At 38.4% G+C, this 18,205-nt stretch overlaps 1 protein-coding gene across 1 annotated transcript in view; it reads right to left on the bottom strand.

The window, feature by feature from the left end:
* The window catches only part of LOC121947732 (glutamate receptor 3), a 143,035-nt gene extending 124,830 nt beyond the window's left edge, over positions 1-18,205 (bottom strand). Inside the window, exon 1 of the mRNA XM_088081223.1 lies at positions 17,651-18,205. The gene's annotated coding sequence lies outside the window, so the exon portion shown is untranslated. The remainder of the gene's footprint in view (positions 1-17,650) is intronic.

Raw genomic sequence — 18,205 nt, 5'->3', positions numbered from 1 at the left:
AGTTTTCAAGCCACCAAAAAGCTTAAAGCAGATATGTTGAACGGTGATTAAGACAAAGAGAGGCCATCTCTCATTCTGCCAGTACTTGTTGTAGCACTAGTGTGACTAACAGCAGGGCTGAATGTCTTTTGTCAGTAAATGAGAGTTTAATATGTTGCACCATGGAGATGGGACATAGAGTGTGTGGCCCCTGCTGTTTCCTTCATCAATGCCCTGCCTTGTCACAGATCGCACCACATGAATCCATTCTCATCTTCCGCGACAGGAGTCTGAAAGAGCACAAACCTGAGTCTTTCATAAGGGCCTCCTGAATTGCCTTCTGATATACATTCATCAAGGCTGCGGCACTCAAAGTTAACTAAAGGTATAAATCTCAATTAATATTCTCACAGCCGGGGAAGGTCATTTGTCTTTTTTCCATTAAAAGGAAACTATCCTCAAATAAATGAATGACTTACAATCATTTCCAGCTGTTTCGGTGCAGTTAAAGCACTTTTGCATAGAGCTGTTTGTTTTCAGAATATTTGGTGGAAGTACAGACTGATTGTGCCCAATTTTATAGAGTTCTGGATATAACTCAACACTGTTATTACCATTTTGTCCTCCTGATTTGTAATGATTGAGATTTCATGCCTTTAGGATAGACTGTAAAGCATAGAGACTTAAACTCATTATCAGTTTAAAGTATTATGTGATGCAAAATTGCAGTTCAAAATTTTACAAATAGCCATATCGATATGTTTTCTACAAAACGAGGAACACTTACATGTGTTCTATAATTTAGTCAACTGCAATGTCCGAGTCTCTGACATATGTTTGTTGACAAATTCATGCAATGGTTGAAAAAAAGAAGTGAATCAGAAAATCTTATTCACTTTTGGTCCTGACAGGTAAAAGGGCATGTGTCCAATGCTTTTTCTTTTTTATATTGACAAAGAATTTAGTGCATGAGTCACTGAACCTGGAAATATGATTTACTGCTGTTTTTCCTTTGAGTTACAGGATGTAAGTAGTCTATCCACATTTTCTTACAGCAGTAAGTTTTTTTTTTGCCACAGCATCTCCAACAATGCGTGCAAACACTGAGACAGCAAACCGAAATCATTTACAATGACCTGCTGACAGCGACACTCTGGAATTTTACTTGTGGGTTGCTACATCGCGTGTGACACTGCATTAATTTATAACATTGGAACAAGTAAGTTGCTCCTGCAAAGATTCTGTGTTAGTGTGATCCATAAAGTAATAACCATGTCACAGCATGTATTATCATTTTTCATTTGAAAATTCAGTGTTGAATTTCAAAGTAAGAGTGTTTCAAATATGCCTTAGAAACTGCAATTTACAGAGTAACACCCAGCTCAGCTAGTAGAGTGTGCACCCCATATAAGCTCAGTTCAGTTCCAACCAATGGCTCTTTACTGCATGTCATACCCCCTCTTTGTCTTGCCTTTCTTCTCTAACTTCACTGTCCTTTCAATAAAGGCAAAAATGCCAATAAAACACTCTATAAAAAATGCAAATTAGATTGAATGAGGCACAATGGTGATGTTCCAACAGTAATTCAAGAGGCTGTATTCTACGCAGATGTACTCCAAGTACAGTTTTGCCTCCAAGTGAAAAACTACGATGCCTTTGCCTGTGGATCCTCTTGTTAGAGTTTGAGGTCAACACTGAACCATACTTGGAAACTGGTTGTGGCTTTTCAGATAAATGGAAAAACTTCCTAACCTTTTATATGATTGTTATAACACTTATGATAAAGAGACTACTGGTACTCGACCTAAGCCAAATGTGTCCTGACACAGTATCAGGTTTGCGATCTGGTGTTGCTACACATGGCTTCAGCTCGGGTCAGGTTAAAGTTTGGTTATTTTCAAATTCAGAAACTGTGTTCTCTCTCGCTTTTTGTCTGCAGGAATAGTCTTCATCAGTGTGTGTCATGTGTGCAAGTGGGACATGCGATGCCCAGTAGAAAAAGAGCACTGGTCATATAAATTTAGTCACCAGCCTGATGATGATAAAATATAGAAAATGCTTTACAATACCAAATATTGCCAAAGTGTCTGTGTGTCCTTTCTGTTTGATTGAAATTAGTGAGGTTTGCAAGAGGGTTTTTCCAGTGACCAAAACACATAATGCTATTGCTTTCGCTAATATATGGTAACTTTAATTTAACTAACAAAACAGTAAGGATATCATTTTTATATTTAAGGTGGCCTTTTTTATTAACTCAGAAACTCTGATTATCTCTAACTAGCAAAATGGTCACCCATATTTATCAGTAAAGTAAATGCTTATTTTGTTCCGCTCCAACCCTTTGTGTTACCCCTCGCAGCTTTAAGTTTGTGTGTACTTCACTGTCCTTGTAAAAAGAATTGTTGTAGGGTACAGAGCGTGATAATGTGGATTTCATTTGTTTAAAACAACAGTTTTGACAGGGGACTGTGATGAGAAAAGAACCTTAAGTGAGAAGTGGTGTCATTATCACTCAAGTGAGTTTTACATATCTTTAAAGCCTCTTACAAACGGAGCCATCAGATAAAGTGGAAGACATATCAAATGGGGCTGACATGATTTCTTTGAACTAAATGATGAAAGGTCTTAGAAGAGTCACATTTTTCTTTGATGGATTATATAATGATAATTATAGATGTCGGAGTTGATCATGAACATGCATAGTTTATAATCGCAGCTTAAACACTTAACGCATAACAATGCCCACTAGTACCAGGGGGTGTATATGGTACTTTGTATCTTGTGTTAGAAAATGAGTCTTTGATCTTCAGTAAAACTATACACCATATTGCATATAAGTATAGAGATGGCAGTCTTTTCCCTTGGCTTTTTTTCCTGCAGCAGTGTTGAAGTGCATGAGTTTTATTTTGTGCCACTGGAAGATACTGAGTATGTCCGCTGACACAAGAAAGGCTTTTAACACATATTTGTACAAAGTTGTAAATGCCAAATTATGTTGAATAAAATGCTTTCCATACCCCATGTGCTGCTACAATTGCTCTTGCACACAGGGGCAGATGTATCATTGGACATCCAGTGTTTTGATCAATATTGTGACTCTAACATTGCTTGTGAAAACAACTGATGACTGCTAACAAGTAAAACACAGATACAAGTTACCTAAATAGAAAACTTGTCCAAATATTTCAAGATGTTTCTGAGTTATCAATCAAAAACAAAAACAATAACAATGGACCCCAGTCTCCCCTAATAAACCCTGCGTTTCCACTTAAATCCCCAAGAAATGCAGATGAGAAAAAGATGATATACATTAAAATGCCATGTCAAAGCAAAGCTAAATGTAAACACTGTCAGAAAAAAGCGACATCCCAGTGTTATAAAATGACATTGTCACTACTCTCCAAAAAGTGGTGAAAACATTGGTACAACATTCCGGTGACGATACCTTTGTCAGTTGACCTTCTTGCGCTAGACTTTGAGAAAAATATCTAATCATACTTGAAAACTGGCTGCAGCCTTTCACATAAATGGCCAAACTTCTTGACTTTGCATGTAGGGTGAACACTGGTAGGATTAAAACATGAATTAAGTGCTAGCAAAAAAAAAACATTGGTCAACTACACTGTTTTATTATATGAGTCTGAATAAAAAATAAAAAATAAATAGTGGTGCAATTCTTCACTGTACATAACATATGAAATTAGCAGTAATTGGCGTTGTTTATGAAGTTTGATTTTCAGGGAGATCAACCTACACGCACAACATATGGTGATACACTTTATGATATGGCCAGGGCTATTTTTAAACTCACGCATTAAGCTTCAGATGCAGCACAACAATTGTTGTGGCTGTATACATGTGCATTCTGACAAATCATTTACACAAGTGCCAGCTTTCTTAAATGGAAGAACCTCTATATATTCTTAGTCCCCGAGTGTCACCATGTGTTCAACAGGCAAAGTTAACTGCCTCTACGTTGGACCCGAAGTGCCATGTAAGATCAGTGAAGCAAAGCTCACCTAAAATAAGGACATGCTTTATAGCGTGCCAAGAAAGTGACATCACTTTTGAATTTGAACCAAGTTCAAGCCAGTCCAACTTCTGAAATGTATTCTTGCCATTTCCTTAGGGATGTGGAACACAAAAGGCCCCCATGAAGAAAATTAACATTTTTCACAGTTCATTGAGCTCATTTAAATGAATCAAAAGATGCAAGTGACTCATTTTCATATAGTATGGCAACGCTGATGCCAAGCACTGCTCTATATTAGGCGATACTGTATTTACATTATTATGAAAACTGTGGTTTCAGAGGGAGGTGGGGAGAGCTTGAGTGTTAAAAGTCTGTCTTCAAATTAATGTTTGGTCCGTTGACTGTAATGATACCCATAGATCACATTGTGCTGTTACTTCTGTTTGGTGTGTTACTTTTGCATTGACCATGGCCATAAAATGTAACTTGAATGTGACAGAAAATACTTGTAGCCAGAAGTGACCACATATATTAAAGTCCTCTGTGATTCCTTGACAATGAAGTCTGTGTTCAGTTGGTCTGCAAAGTAAAACACATCCGTCTTTTCTATCCTATCTGGTGCACATAAAATTATCAATAAAAGTAGCAACATTTTGCCAAGAACTTCACGCATGCCAAGTTTTTATAGACCACAAAATGTATAAAACAAGTAAAATAAATGAAGGATTAAATGTTTTCTGCATGGGTAATAGTTGAATCTTATTTTGATTATTTTTGGTTATTAAGAAAAGTATCTCCAGTAATCTTAAGTTCTTCAGAGCAAAAGAAGCAGCTTGTTTAATTCTCTTGGAAGGTTTATGTCGGTGTTTGATTTACAGCATATTTGGGGTATTTTGCATAGTCTCGGAATATTGCCACCAAACCAATCCCATGAAAAGTTATTTCCCTTGGAGGACCATTTATTTAGTCAAGGCCGGAGTAGTTTAGCGGGATGGCTTTCATTTCACGGTTCATACTCTCAATGTGATTAATAAGTAAAATGCTGTTGAAGAGAGAGAAAAGCCGTCATTCAGTCCTATCTCTCTGGAATGGTAGGGAGACAGAATATCCTACGGCATTAAGAGCTGTTGTCAATCATTGCACAGAAAATCAAGCATATTTGGATCTGGTCTGACAAGTCCTCATCTGATTTAACTGTTTTCACATTTTGCTGGAATAAGACAGGAATTGGTAGTTACAGATCAGTGTAGCATCAGCTTAGCAGAGTACACCAGTCCTGCAATCAAGAGTGACCACTGGATTATTTGATAGGAGGTTTGTTGTTTGATAGGATGAATTAATTAGATGTGTGACATTTGTTAATTAATTTTATAAGCTACTAGTTCCTCTGAGGACTGATTTTGTTAGGATATGATATCAGCCTCTGTTTACCCTTGTGTGCAGTAGGGCCAGGAGGTCCCTCTAAAATATTGCATTTCCTGAAAAGTTAACATTACTGGACGTGTATGTAACCACACTGTAGATGATTATATATATGCTTGCAATAGTGTCTTGTACATAAGCAATACACAAAACACATTACATTAATTCCTTCAATAATGTGAGCAAAACATATGTTGATGAGTTTAAAAGGAATTCATTAGGAGACCGAGGAATTTGAAAGCACAAATTTGACCTCAGTTATGCTTACTTTTTACTCAGTGTTTTCTCATATAAAATTTGGTATGAAATCTGGTAAAAATGCTTCATATGATATCCAAGACATTAGCACCCCAGGAGTGGCCTCGTAACGTTAGGCACTAGGCGTAAAGTTATGTACTTCACATAAAATTATGTAGTTAGGTTTAGGGATGTAAAGTTGCGGGGGTTAGGCTTAGAAAAAAACAACAACAACAACAACAAAAACCCATGATGACAACTAAAGTTAAAATAACTCAAAGTACGGTAGTACTTAGTAGTTTGTAGTAGTTTGGTTTTGCATGGGAAACTAAACTATTTTCCTGGGGGAAGGTTCTGTGTTTGTTTAACCCATACACCACCCCAGCCAGCCTCCTTACAAGGGATTTCACTTACTATAAACCATTTCATCGCTATTCTATTCTTGGGCAACAGCTTTGGTACTTGCTTACTTCCTGACAGCTAATACACTTACAAACATTCCAACAAGCAAACAATAAAAGAAGGAAAATACATGAAGTCAGTGACAGTGTTCAAATTTTGCACTGTCGCTAGAGTTTGGTGTTCTGACTGTGGCTAATGATCTGTTTGGAAACCAATAATAGGGAAAACAAACATGTATATTTAGATTTTAAAAAATGTCAGTCAACATCATTTAATGTGTGTCATTTAATCTGGTTGTGGGATTTTTCAGTTAAAGTTGAGACAATAAACTAATGAGTTATGTTGTGATTTGCTGTGCCCGCCCCATTGACGCCAATAGAAGTGACACCAAACTCCAATGCAAAATTCACATGCTTACGCTGTCATAATGTCCTTAGCCTGTTTTACTAATTGCATCAGGCCATGGCATCAGACCTAACAAATGGTCAGATTCATTCAAATCTCAGCAAACACAGACAGCAAAATTACCAACAACTAGCAAACAATTAATCTAAGAACTTGTTTCCTTCAGGCAATCAAAGACACACATTACAACACTACCTGAGTTTGAACATGTTGAACTGGCCGTCTAGATGTTGGCCATCAATGCAAATGGTATATTAGTTGCCATATGCAGATATTGTATAAGTAATGACAAGATGTTGGCACTGAACATAATGCAGCATCTTGTGAAACATCTTGGCTGGAGATGGGGTTGCTTTTTTTCAATTACACTCAGCAGCAGTTGAACCCACTCACACCTGGAAGCTGCCCAGTACGGCCACAGCATGACAGTGTGATCTTTTTGACAAATGAGCTGCTTCCCTCCATCGACTACCAAGGGGTTAGGTATATAAAAACACTGCTGGTTATCAAAAACCTATCAGTGAAACACCTAAAGTTCCTTCAAGCATTTGATCTCAGCTTACTGTTACAATAGAAAGCACAGAGGGGTGACAAATTAAAGAAAGAAAACATTAAAAAATGAGTTTGTGTAAACCTCTAGAACAGCTTCAGTGCTCCTTGTCAAATATGCTCCAAGTCCCTGGTGCTCTACTGGAGCTATTAAACACCATTTTCCCCAAAGTCCTTCTATCCATTGGTGTTTTGATACTGTGAGCACTTTCTTGTTTGTTAGACTAAAATCTCCAATAGCTGCTCAGCTGGGTTGAGATACAGAGACTACAACTAGCTTATGATTCATATAATTTTCACACCCCTGAAAGCATGCGCTGACCCCTCATGCCTTTCATGGACACTCCTTTATTCAGGTTTTTCCTTTTAATTTGTCTGTATGTCCCCCTCCTAGTTTTGTATACATCATATAGATTGGTATTTCCTGACCTAAAGCTACAAGCTAATAGGAAGATGTTTCAAATGTAAAATAATTCCCTCATCACCAGTGGTGCTCTGTATCTTCGCCCAATACTCATTTTCTCCGAATAGAGTTTGAAGGCATTACAATGTAACTCAGTGCAACCACTGAGCTGTTGATTGAAGCTGCTTAGAGCTAACATTAACTAGCACTCCTCCCACAGATTTTAACACAGATTTGTTGGTTTGTTTGCTTTTTCATTTTCATTTTCTCCATATACACTCCTCTGATGTCCGCTTAACTCTACTATGACTCAGACATTATCAATCAAAGATCACATCACGTGTTGTCAGACTGTGATGACTTACTAGAACTTTATTTTACTGGGCGTAATTAGCACCTCCCTTGGGATTGCACCCTTGGAGGCCACCTATAACACCCATGGCAAGCGCAACCAATGCTCATCACCTCATTCAGTAGAGTAGGAAAGTCCTATTACATTGCTATGATTAAAACAAGTTTAAAGAATAAGGCTACAATGTCAGCTATATCAAAGTTAGTTTTGTGGTTCACAGAAAAAAATGACACAAAAATAATTACTGAGAGAACGGGTTGATATATTTCACATAATGATTCACATGTTGGCCGGCTGCTGCTGTTTTTATAGCTGCCTCCCTCAGCACCTCCTCTCTGTCTCTGTCACCTCTTTAGAGGGCACTGCCACTGTAAACAATGGGCAACACTGATTACGAAGCTTCATTTATAAAACTGCATGACCCTAAGGTAACGAGAGTCAACAAAGTATGGTCATGAATATTAAAATGGTTTTATCAGTGAAAATTTAAGGTCGGCGTTAACAGTTAGAACACACTGACCACATAATTAATTTCAATGCTGAGTGCTTCACAATAACTAACTGATGAATGAGAGTTAATGCTGAACACTGCCAACATTGTCAACACTAGAGATGAGGATGTCATCACTCATTGACTCGGAGCTTGGCAAGCTTTTTTGCAATTATAAAGAAAAGAAAATAGCAGCTGCAACAACAATAACAACACCTATATTTATTCTAATTATTTTTATGGATTTCAGTTGCCTGGGAACCAGACAAATCCACGAGTTCATGTTTTTTTTGTTTGTTTGTTTTTTTTTGCTCTGGCAGATGCGTCTGGTCTCCCTCCAGGCACATTTCCAGTTGGGCTGCATTTACTTTCATTGTCAACTAATCTGTCAAGCTGTTGATTTTATCCATTAATTGATTAGGTTTTTGGTCTATACGCCAGAAAATGGCAAAAAATCAGTGTTTCCCAAAGCTCAAGATGACATTTCAATTTCTTGTTTTGTCCACAACCCAACAATATTAAGTTTACTGTCATAGTGGAGTAAAAAAAAACCAACCCTGAAAACATTAATCTATTAATCAATTAACTGTTAACAGCTTTCATTTCTTTGCCTGAGATGTCCGGGGACAAACACAACTGTTAAACAATATTTTACGAGGCTTCTTTGAGACTAAGACTGTAAAGAGTAGCACCATCAAGACATTTTTGAAAACCACTGATGATATGGTTTTTATCTAAAAGAACAACCTAACTTAAGCTTTTTCTTGAGAAAAAAGTTGTGTTTGCCATACATCTGACAGGATATGGTAAGAGATTATACCAAGTCATAACAGTCAATGCCAGCTCATCTCTGAGTACTTGTAATCTATCTACACTTTTCCGTTACTCAAGCGCTATTTTTTTAACCACTTTGCACCAAATCCAGCCTTAATGTGCTGTGATTGGCCACCTACATCATGGTCACATGGTGGCCTGTCAATAACTCCCTTTGGAAATCAAAAATTGAACTGAGCAATCCGGAAATTAATTTGCATTAAAGATTTAAAAAATCAAATTGAACCACATTGTCATTATCTGCATTAACTTTAACACATCTAATTTGTATTATTCAAAGTCTTCATCATCTATTTATCACAACTGTGTCTTTAATCATTAAATGTAGGTGGACAAACAACATTGCAGACACAATACCCTTACTGATGATCCAATTTGTCCTATTATGCAACACAACAGCACATTCACAAGTATTTGCAGATACATGATGGATGCTACTTGAACAACATTGCAGCTTATGATTATTTTGTATTTCCTACATGTTGCACCTCTGGCCAAGCAAAGTGTTTATCAGCAGGAAGATACAGAGTTCAGCTTAAAACTCCATATTCTCCCCATGGCAATGTATGCATGATTAATACAGCTTGTGTGCATACAGTGTACACTCACCACCACATAACCAGTGTCTGCAATGACTCACACAGCCCTTGGCAGGTGGGACAATATCCATCTAATTTCTGAGGAGTGTGTTGGTGCCATCCTCTGCTTTGTCGTTTTTAACGGTGCACGATCACCTGTCAGTTTGATTAAGTAAGCTCTTGAATTTTCTCTGGTGTTATTAACTTCAATTTCCATTTTTCCCATACATACTCAAACACTGTGGCTGGATGGAGGAGAGGGAAAAAACTGTGACCTCTTTTGAAGTCTGGTCTCTAATGACTTGTCTCTTTCTGGGTGCTCAGCAATGTTTTAAATGTTGCATCAGCATCGCAAATTTTCATGGCCAAATGATGAATGAATGTTGGAGGGTATTTACCGGAAAATAGCAACAACTGAAGATAGTAATACTGGTGATACAGTTAAAAAACATGGTGTATCTGACCTATCCTGACTGTTACTATACTATATATTACAGTATATATGTCTGTTCCTGCACATGTATTTGTGCGTGTGTGTGTGTGAGAGAGAGAGAGAGAGAGAGAGAGAGAGAGAGAGAGAGAGAGAGAGCGAGAGAGAGCGAGAGAGAGAGAGAGAGAGAGAGAGAGCGAGAGAGAGACTGTAGCCGTATGCGGATGTTGGATTCAGGGACTTTGTGCAAATGTCAGCAGGCCTCTCAGCACCTCCCAAGCAGTCTAACTGGAAATGGCACTGAGACACTGCTGACCATATGGCTCTTGTAATTAATCGTGCCGATTAATTTTTGGCTCGCCCTCAATGTCTGCACAGTCACTTATGTAATACCAGAACCCTATGAGCAAGCACTTCCCCAAGCCTTTCATAATGAATGTTACAATATGAACAGGAGGTCGTGTGGTGGTAAGGTCAGCACCACAGCAGACAGCTTGATTTCATTCAGGAAAAACTGACTTAATTTAGATCTTTCTCATCATTTTATACTTTAAATGCATAACATTAACAGAATGGAATAACATATGAATAAAATATGAGGAAATACATATGTTGTCCACAGAAATGACCTCCCCTCTTTGGCATTCAAAACCAATTCAATTTTAAACCATTATTATTTCTAATGTTATGAGAAAATTACTGATTCATTCTATGAAAATAACACACAATTATGTCACTTATTTTAATGGAGTTGAAGGACAAAATCTACATTTTAGATTTCTACCATGTTACAGTACTGTATTTACCATTTGGCTAATTTAGGGAACTATAGTAGGTATACTGAAGGAATACTGTTACCACATAAAGAGGGACTTCACCAATGTTACATGTGTGGGGGAGTAAAAGTACGTTGATGAAATTAATGGTATAAAGCCTTTGTGGGTCCAAAGACAGCTACGTCAAATCTGATAAATTGCCTCAAGTGATTCACTTGAGTCAACGCTGTTGGGGTTGAAGACTACAAAAAAAAATCTGGGACGTGGAGCTAGGAGGAAGTGATCTTACCTAGTCATGGGACAATAAAAATTATCCTGGCCGAAATAATAGCGATTCACAATAATATCCTGATAATCATCAAAAAATGCTTTAAACTCTTAAAATGACACTTAATTGTACTGGAACCACATCATCTTAAATTTTGTTAAGAAACAATTTTATTTTATTGAATCCCAGAGAGGACACATGTTTTTTTGCTAATTCAGCCTGTTCTTTGTCCAGAAGTGCCTTTAGGTGCTGCTGGACACAATATTCACGATTAACCCAATAATGGAAATTAATCACATTCACCTTATTGTGAGTATTTTTCATTACAATTTAACAACATGATAACATCATGTATTGTTCCATCCCTGTTCTTACCAGAACTCTGTATCCTGCATTTCTGCTTGAGGTCAAAGACTCGAGGCTACATTAGCCGCTACGTACATTCCACACCTGAATCTCTGGTTAACCTGTCAGTGGTCAAGTTGCAATGTGGGTAATGTCAGTAACAAGGAAGAATTACACATGAAATGAAAAAGAAGATATCTGGCTCTGCTGCATCAGTTTTTATCTTTTTATATTATTTTCTCATATAAAATATGATGTTGCCACAAAGTACTCCTGGTTCTGCAGCATTGTCCAGAATAGCCTAATTAAATTGGGCAATGTTAGAGACCTAGCTACCAAAGTACAGCATAAGGTATGCAAAATCTCTATATATAATCACCACAATCATGTTTGAACTTGCTATTTATTTCGTCACAGAAAATGGCACAGTGTGTATTTTCTCATACAATGGTGTACATTACATGCAAGCAGCCCTTGCTGAAAAGAAAGGAGGCACTGCAGCACTAAGTAAATACAGAAATGCTTCACTGTCATGTCACATAGCGTGTGACGTGCAACTACTGCAAGTACACATGGCCTTGATATAGGCCAAAACACTTCAGAGTACAAGAGTTATCTATAATGTATTGTTTACCGCTCAGCTAAAGTAATGTATCCACAGGAAAGGTGAAAAATTGCCTGTGGGTATTTACCAGATGTTCATTCATAAAACTAAATATATTCATTTTAAATGCCCCGCTTGTTTCAGCACCCCCTATACTGGATGTTTTAACAACTCGCTGTGACCATGAACAATATGCAATGCTGTCTTGTTTATTTGATGTGAGATAAGCAAGGTGATGCTATCAAAGTCACGTACTAGAGACACTGATGCATGTCTGTGTCACAGTCCATGAATCTCTTTCTGCATCTTTCACAGTGTGCTTCTCCATTTATGCAGGGCATGTTTTGCTCTTTTTTAATTACTTTATTTATTTTCACCCCAGAGATTTAAGGTGACCTATAATTGGAGTGTACAGTTTGTCTACCTTGTACAGCAAAAGCCCTAATTTGTATGCACTGAGCTGTCAGAGAGTCTGCGTCACCTTCTGTGTCGTAGGGCACCACGCTAATCGTCCTTGGATGACTAAAGAGCTCGGATTATGACACTGTTTTCCCCCCTTTTTTCCCTTATAGGAATGCAAAGGTCGGGACTTCAGAATATTAGTCATATTATCTGCGTGTGGGGAGTCAGAGGGTGTCACTGGGGGGAGCCTGGAGGACTCATGCTAGTTGGTTTTCGAGTCTCATCCTTCTGCTGCTCTCTCACCTTAACTCTGGGATTGATAAGACTTCTGCTCCTGCAGCTGTGCTGCTCTGGAGCGTTGCACGGTGATAACAGACCAGCGAGACGTCAAGCTGTTATCTCCTTGATGCTGACATTCACCTCATATACTTGGTAACATGTGTCCAAAAGCTACATTGCTCTCACTGAGTAAGCTGCAGGGAACCAAGGGGGCAAAACACAGTGAAGGAAGACTGCTCACATTCTGACAACTAAACATGAAATGCATTCTCAGTTAGACAGCCTATATCCACTCACTGAGGCACAGATTTATGTTTCTGACTAATCCCTTTTTATATTAGCACCATTGCTTCTACTACTACTTATCATTATTGTTAGCTGGCTTGTCAGGAAGCACCAAAGCTGGCCTAGGAAGCAGCTGTTATTGTCGTTTTGAAGGAGGCTGGTCGAAACTCATGGATGTAAAAAGAGAAGTTGATACAGTGTTGGAGGCGGGGCCCTGTTCATTTTGATCAGTGTTACTCAGTGACACATGAAGCCAAAAAAGTTCTACTCCCCATGTAGGCATAAAATCCAGTCTCCCGCATTGTTGGGCCATAAACGTATTAAGAGACCTGGATACAGCATCAGAGGAGGCACCCCATTCATTCCTATGAAAGCTTCTCGGTGGTGCATGAAGCTAATGGCAGCTGAGCACGGTCAAGTGCGTCCAACTATTTATAATACATCCATGGTCCGACCAGCTAACTTCCGTGGATTTAACAGCTAAATTTCTGTTTAGTGCTCCTTGAACGGGGATAAATTGATTCAGTTTTGCAGCTCTTCTAGACTTTATAAATGTTATCAGACCAAACGGATTAAATACCTATAGTGAAATGAGTCAATTTGCAGGAGTTTTTTGCAGGTGCACTAGAGACTTTACAAGCTCAGTTTTTGGTTAAGCCCTCTGCTAACTTTAAATTAGGGATGTCAACATCTACACGTGTAAACGGGTACACGGATAACAAATCATAACCGTTCAGAAAAATCAATAACCGTTTACACGTCATTTTTTCCTCTCCTCCTCCTCATTCATTTCTCACCAATAGTATTTTTAGGGGTGATAATGTTGCCTGAAAGCTTAAGATAATAACATTAACTAACAATACACTTAAATGTTCCCACTAATGCAGTTATCCGCATACATAATAGATGCACAGGTGGCAATGTTACGTTGATATTAAAAAAAAACGCAGCCACAGCCAGTGTCGCGTCACTTCAAGTTGACTCGGGGCCGCATGGACAACAAGCAACGAGCGATGAACAAGCAGAGCTTAAAAAAATATATTGTACAAAAGTGAGCAATAGTTAAAACAATGATTAAAAAAGAAGGTTAAACCTTTTCCAGCTTTCACTTGTACGTTTTCTTGTCTGTCAAAATTGATGATTTTATTTTCAACTCATTTTACTTTCTGTCATAAGTAGGTCTAAGCCTTAAATGGTGAGATGGATTGCCTACTTTTTAAGTTCTGTTCGCTGAATAAACGTTTTTGTGCGATAACTAACTACTGGAATGGCTTTGATTTAATGAGATTAGGAGGTATTTGAATGGAGACAGAACCATCTAGTGGTTATATAGCGCAACTGCGATAGAAAAAGATCATAAATCGTGTAACCAGGTACACATCGGTTAGAAGTCCCGTTTACACGTGTAGAAAAAATTGTAAACGTTGACACCCCTACTTTAAATGGGGATAAAATGACTTAATCACGTGACTCTTCTAGACTTTCAAAATGTTATCGATCAAATGTATCAAATTGCGATAGTGAAACAAAAAAAAATGTATCCACTGGTTTACAGACGTCTCTTTAATAATGTAAGTCCCCCTGGGCCCCATGGCATCATGTGATGGACCCAGAAGCTGTAATTCCACGGTTTGGCGATAGTAACAAATTGGCTTCAAAGCTCCCCACTTTTCATGGGGGCTAAGCTAAACTCAGTTTCGTGTGGTTACTCTTGGTACTTTCAGAATATATTTGATATAGTTTTTCAGGATATTTAGATTCATTGAGTTAGATTTAGCTTTATGTTTTACATGTATCCTAATGACAGCATGATACACAACAGTCTAAAATAAAGATGCAGCTGAACTGAATTCTCACGAAACAATTGCATAGAAAGTGTCCAAGTAATTCAAAAACTACTATCTGCAGTGGAAAAATAAGAGAGGACACAATACATGCTTTGAAGCCATCATTCCTTTTTGTTTCAAACATGACACAAGTTGGACAGAACCTGTTGTGAGACAATGCGTTTTGAGATGCTTTGTTCTTCAGGATTAAATTAAGTTTTACATTAAAAAGAGGTTTGTACTTCATAAGCGCCAGCAATGAAAGGGAAGGATGTACCTTATCTCTGCCTGTACTCTCGCTCGCTTTTATTACGGAGGTAATTTGCATTTTAATTTGGAGCTTGAACCTGTGCTTAATAGAATTAAACTGAGAGACACATTGACATGGTTTGCTGACCCCTCCAAGGCCTGCTAGTACAGAAGGGGCAGAATCACTCAAGTCGTAGCGAGGCTTGAGGTTGACCCCAGCTGAGATAAGCCTTAGAGGTAAACATTGGCTCCTTAAATGCCAATTACTACCATAATTTTCAACAAACTCCCTGCAGAGGCAGTGCATTAACCTGTAAAATGGTGCGTTATTGAGAAAACACAAATCAACGAGATATTTTGATTTAGCTTTCACCATAAAATATTGCCTCTTTGGTGTACAGGATTGGTCGACCTTACACAGAAAGCAAAACAGCATTGTCTTTTTCTCTTTAATGCACAGCAAGATTGTGGTTTGTTTTTCCATAATATCTTCCAGGCCTGTATCTGTGAAATTGGAAGTGGGCTTGCCAGACATTTGAATGTTTACAGCAGCTTTGGATTTCCTATTCCAGTCAATATTAGGTTAGGCTAAGGGGGAAATAGCTTGAGAGGGGGAAGTGCTATGAAGCATGAACAGCCTAGCTGTCGACCTACGAGAAAGAGAACCAGGCAGAATGAATTTTGGCATGTTATAATTAGAGATGAGGGGCTGGAGCAGCAAACAATGCATTTCAACTGGCACACGTCAATGCCTTCTACTGTACGTACAATAGCAGGAGTGAGATGTAGCATGAGATGCCTGCCTCAAATAATAACAGCACAACTCCACTAAAGTATGCAATTGTTCATTTTATTACACGATCAGTTTCACTGCTTTCAGTACTTCACTCTAAACGAAAAAAGGCTTTATTGTCTGCGCATCTGACATTTTGTTGGCTTCCTATAGGCTCTGTTCCTTCATCTGTACACAGTGTGAGTCATCAAGTCACAGACAGACAAGTCTAAACATCATTTTCTTCCAATAGTTGTCAGCCTTGACCTTTAAGGTGGTTTTAATAAAGGTATAATTGACACTGGAAAGACAGCAGCAGAAATGCAAAAAGCTAGAAAAGGTGAATGAAACATAATTTGCACCATGGCCAAATTAGTGAGATATGAAAAGATCATGGCCATAGATACTGAGCATAGTCAACTGCTACTTCAGCAGCCTATATACGCCTTTGCTCAGCAGTGTGGTAATGGCTGCCCACACACCTTAAATATCACCAATGCACATGAGACATATATAGCTATATGTGCTCAACTATATTGTAACGACAAATATGAGCTGTTCAGTACTGCAGCAGTGTAAAAATGTGACAAGTCCTCTTTAATGCACGACTATAGATAAGAGAGAAACACACATACTCGTGCTTCTCTCATGTCTTTGACTCTCTACATGTCTGCAGTGCCCATCTCTCAGACTTTGATACAGGAGATGAGGCTGCCATCAACTACAGAAGCCTGTGGAGACCCCCAACCATTAAGACTGGTAGCCAATATGTTATTTATGGAGGTTTGCCCAAAAAAACAACAAACAAAAAAACACCAAAAAATAAATACTAGTACAAAAACACATAGAGGTCGGTAACATTATTTGGTCAAATTGTACTGTATGCAAGCAAAGCATAACTATTATGCGTTATCCTTTAAGCTGCAGCTGCGTATGTCATATTTGAGATGATATGATTGCTTTTTCATAAGAGCATGAAACTTAGTACACTTGTACAGTTTGGAGCCACTGCAAAAATGTCTTGTGGTGGCCATGGTGGCCATTTCACTTTGTGCCATTACCACATAATGTATTTTGCATTTTATCTCCCGAAACAAACACACTAACACAGAATATGTAATGTCTACCCCTGTGTTCTTATAGTCAAAGATGATGTAACATCATAAACTGTTCAGGTAAATTTAGTGACACAGTATCTAAGAACCTAGGCTAGACTTTATAATGGCATGACTGTTACATGCATGTTGTGTAGTGTTTTAAAGGGTTGATGTTTTAGTTAATTATGTCAGACAATACAGTGACTCTCAAGAGCAGAGTAATATTAAATATAACATTAGCAACATAGCTTAAAAAGAATGTGTCAAATGCAAAGATTTACTTAAAAAAATGTATTGCACCAACACTTTTAATTGAGTTGTTGTTAACCCTAACCTTCACTCCTCCTAAGGTATTAGTACAGCATTTCAATCAGTTGAACTACCATTAAAGAAGACACTACAGATTGCTCCATGCACACCAGTCAACCACACACCATATGGAGGTCACTTTTCTAAAGACAAAAAAAAAATTACAAAATCCTAAAAATAATTCTGTATGCACCATCTAAATCTGTCAGTAGACCACCTAAGTCATCCCTGAATTGCGCTCACAAGCAACTGCAAACATAACTTTGACCTTGAACAACATGCAGACTGCTGCCTATAGCTTATCATGTTGCAAAGCATAATGTAGGAACTTTTACATTTTAACCAATAACAAAACTTAATACATAACAGAATGCGATGTCTTACCTTACACCAGCTGGGTTTTTTCTTTTCCTCCTTGTGCAGATGTATCCACCACCATATAGGGCTGGGGCTCCACAAAGTTTGGCTCATCTCAATTCAATACATCCCAACTTGGAAAAAAAAAACGCTCCCAAGGGTCCAGTCACAAAGCTAGCTGGTGTGGCTGCTTGTAGTTGTCTGTTTCTTTCCCCAAGCCCCCAGGAAGTGCGCCAGGCGTTGTTGCCAAATTTACATAGATGCCGAAAGTGGAATTATACCGTTTGTGTCGGTCACTTGATGCAAGCTGGCCCAGAAAGACTTTTCCCCATAGACTAACATGGAGAAAGAGACGTCTGTAAACCGGTAAATATTTTTTTGTGAGCGTCAAAACCCCCGCAAAACGTCTTCCATCCCTATCTAGATGTAAACCATCCTGTTCGATATAATTTGGAAAGTCTAAAAGAGCTGCAAGATTACCTTTTTTAGACCGCCATTCAAGCTAGCTGAGGTGCTAATCCGAAAGTCGGTCGCTCCGCCGGCGGAAGTTACCCGTCGAGCACTCGGCCGCGCTCGGTCGCG

The sequence above is a fragment of the Plectropomus leopardus genome, chromosome 8 (genome assembly GCF_026936395.1).
Source record: "Plectropomus leopardus strain MGB_pleo_1.0 chromosome 8, ASM2693639v1, whole genome shotgun sequence".
In the NCBI taxonomy this organism is placed as follows: Eukaryota; Metazoa; Chordata; class Actinopteri; order Perciformes; family Serranidae; genus Plectropomus; species Plectropomus leopardus.
This window is presented reverse-complemented; position numbering and strand designations above follow the sequence as displayed.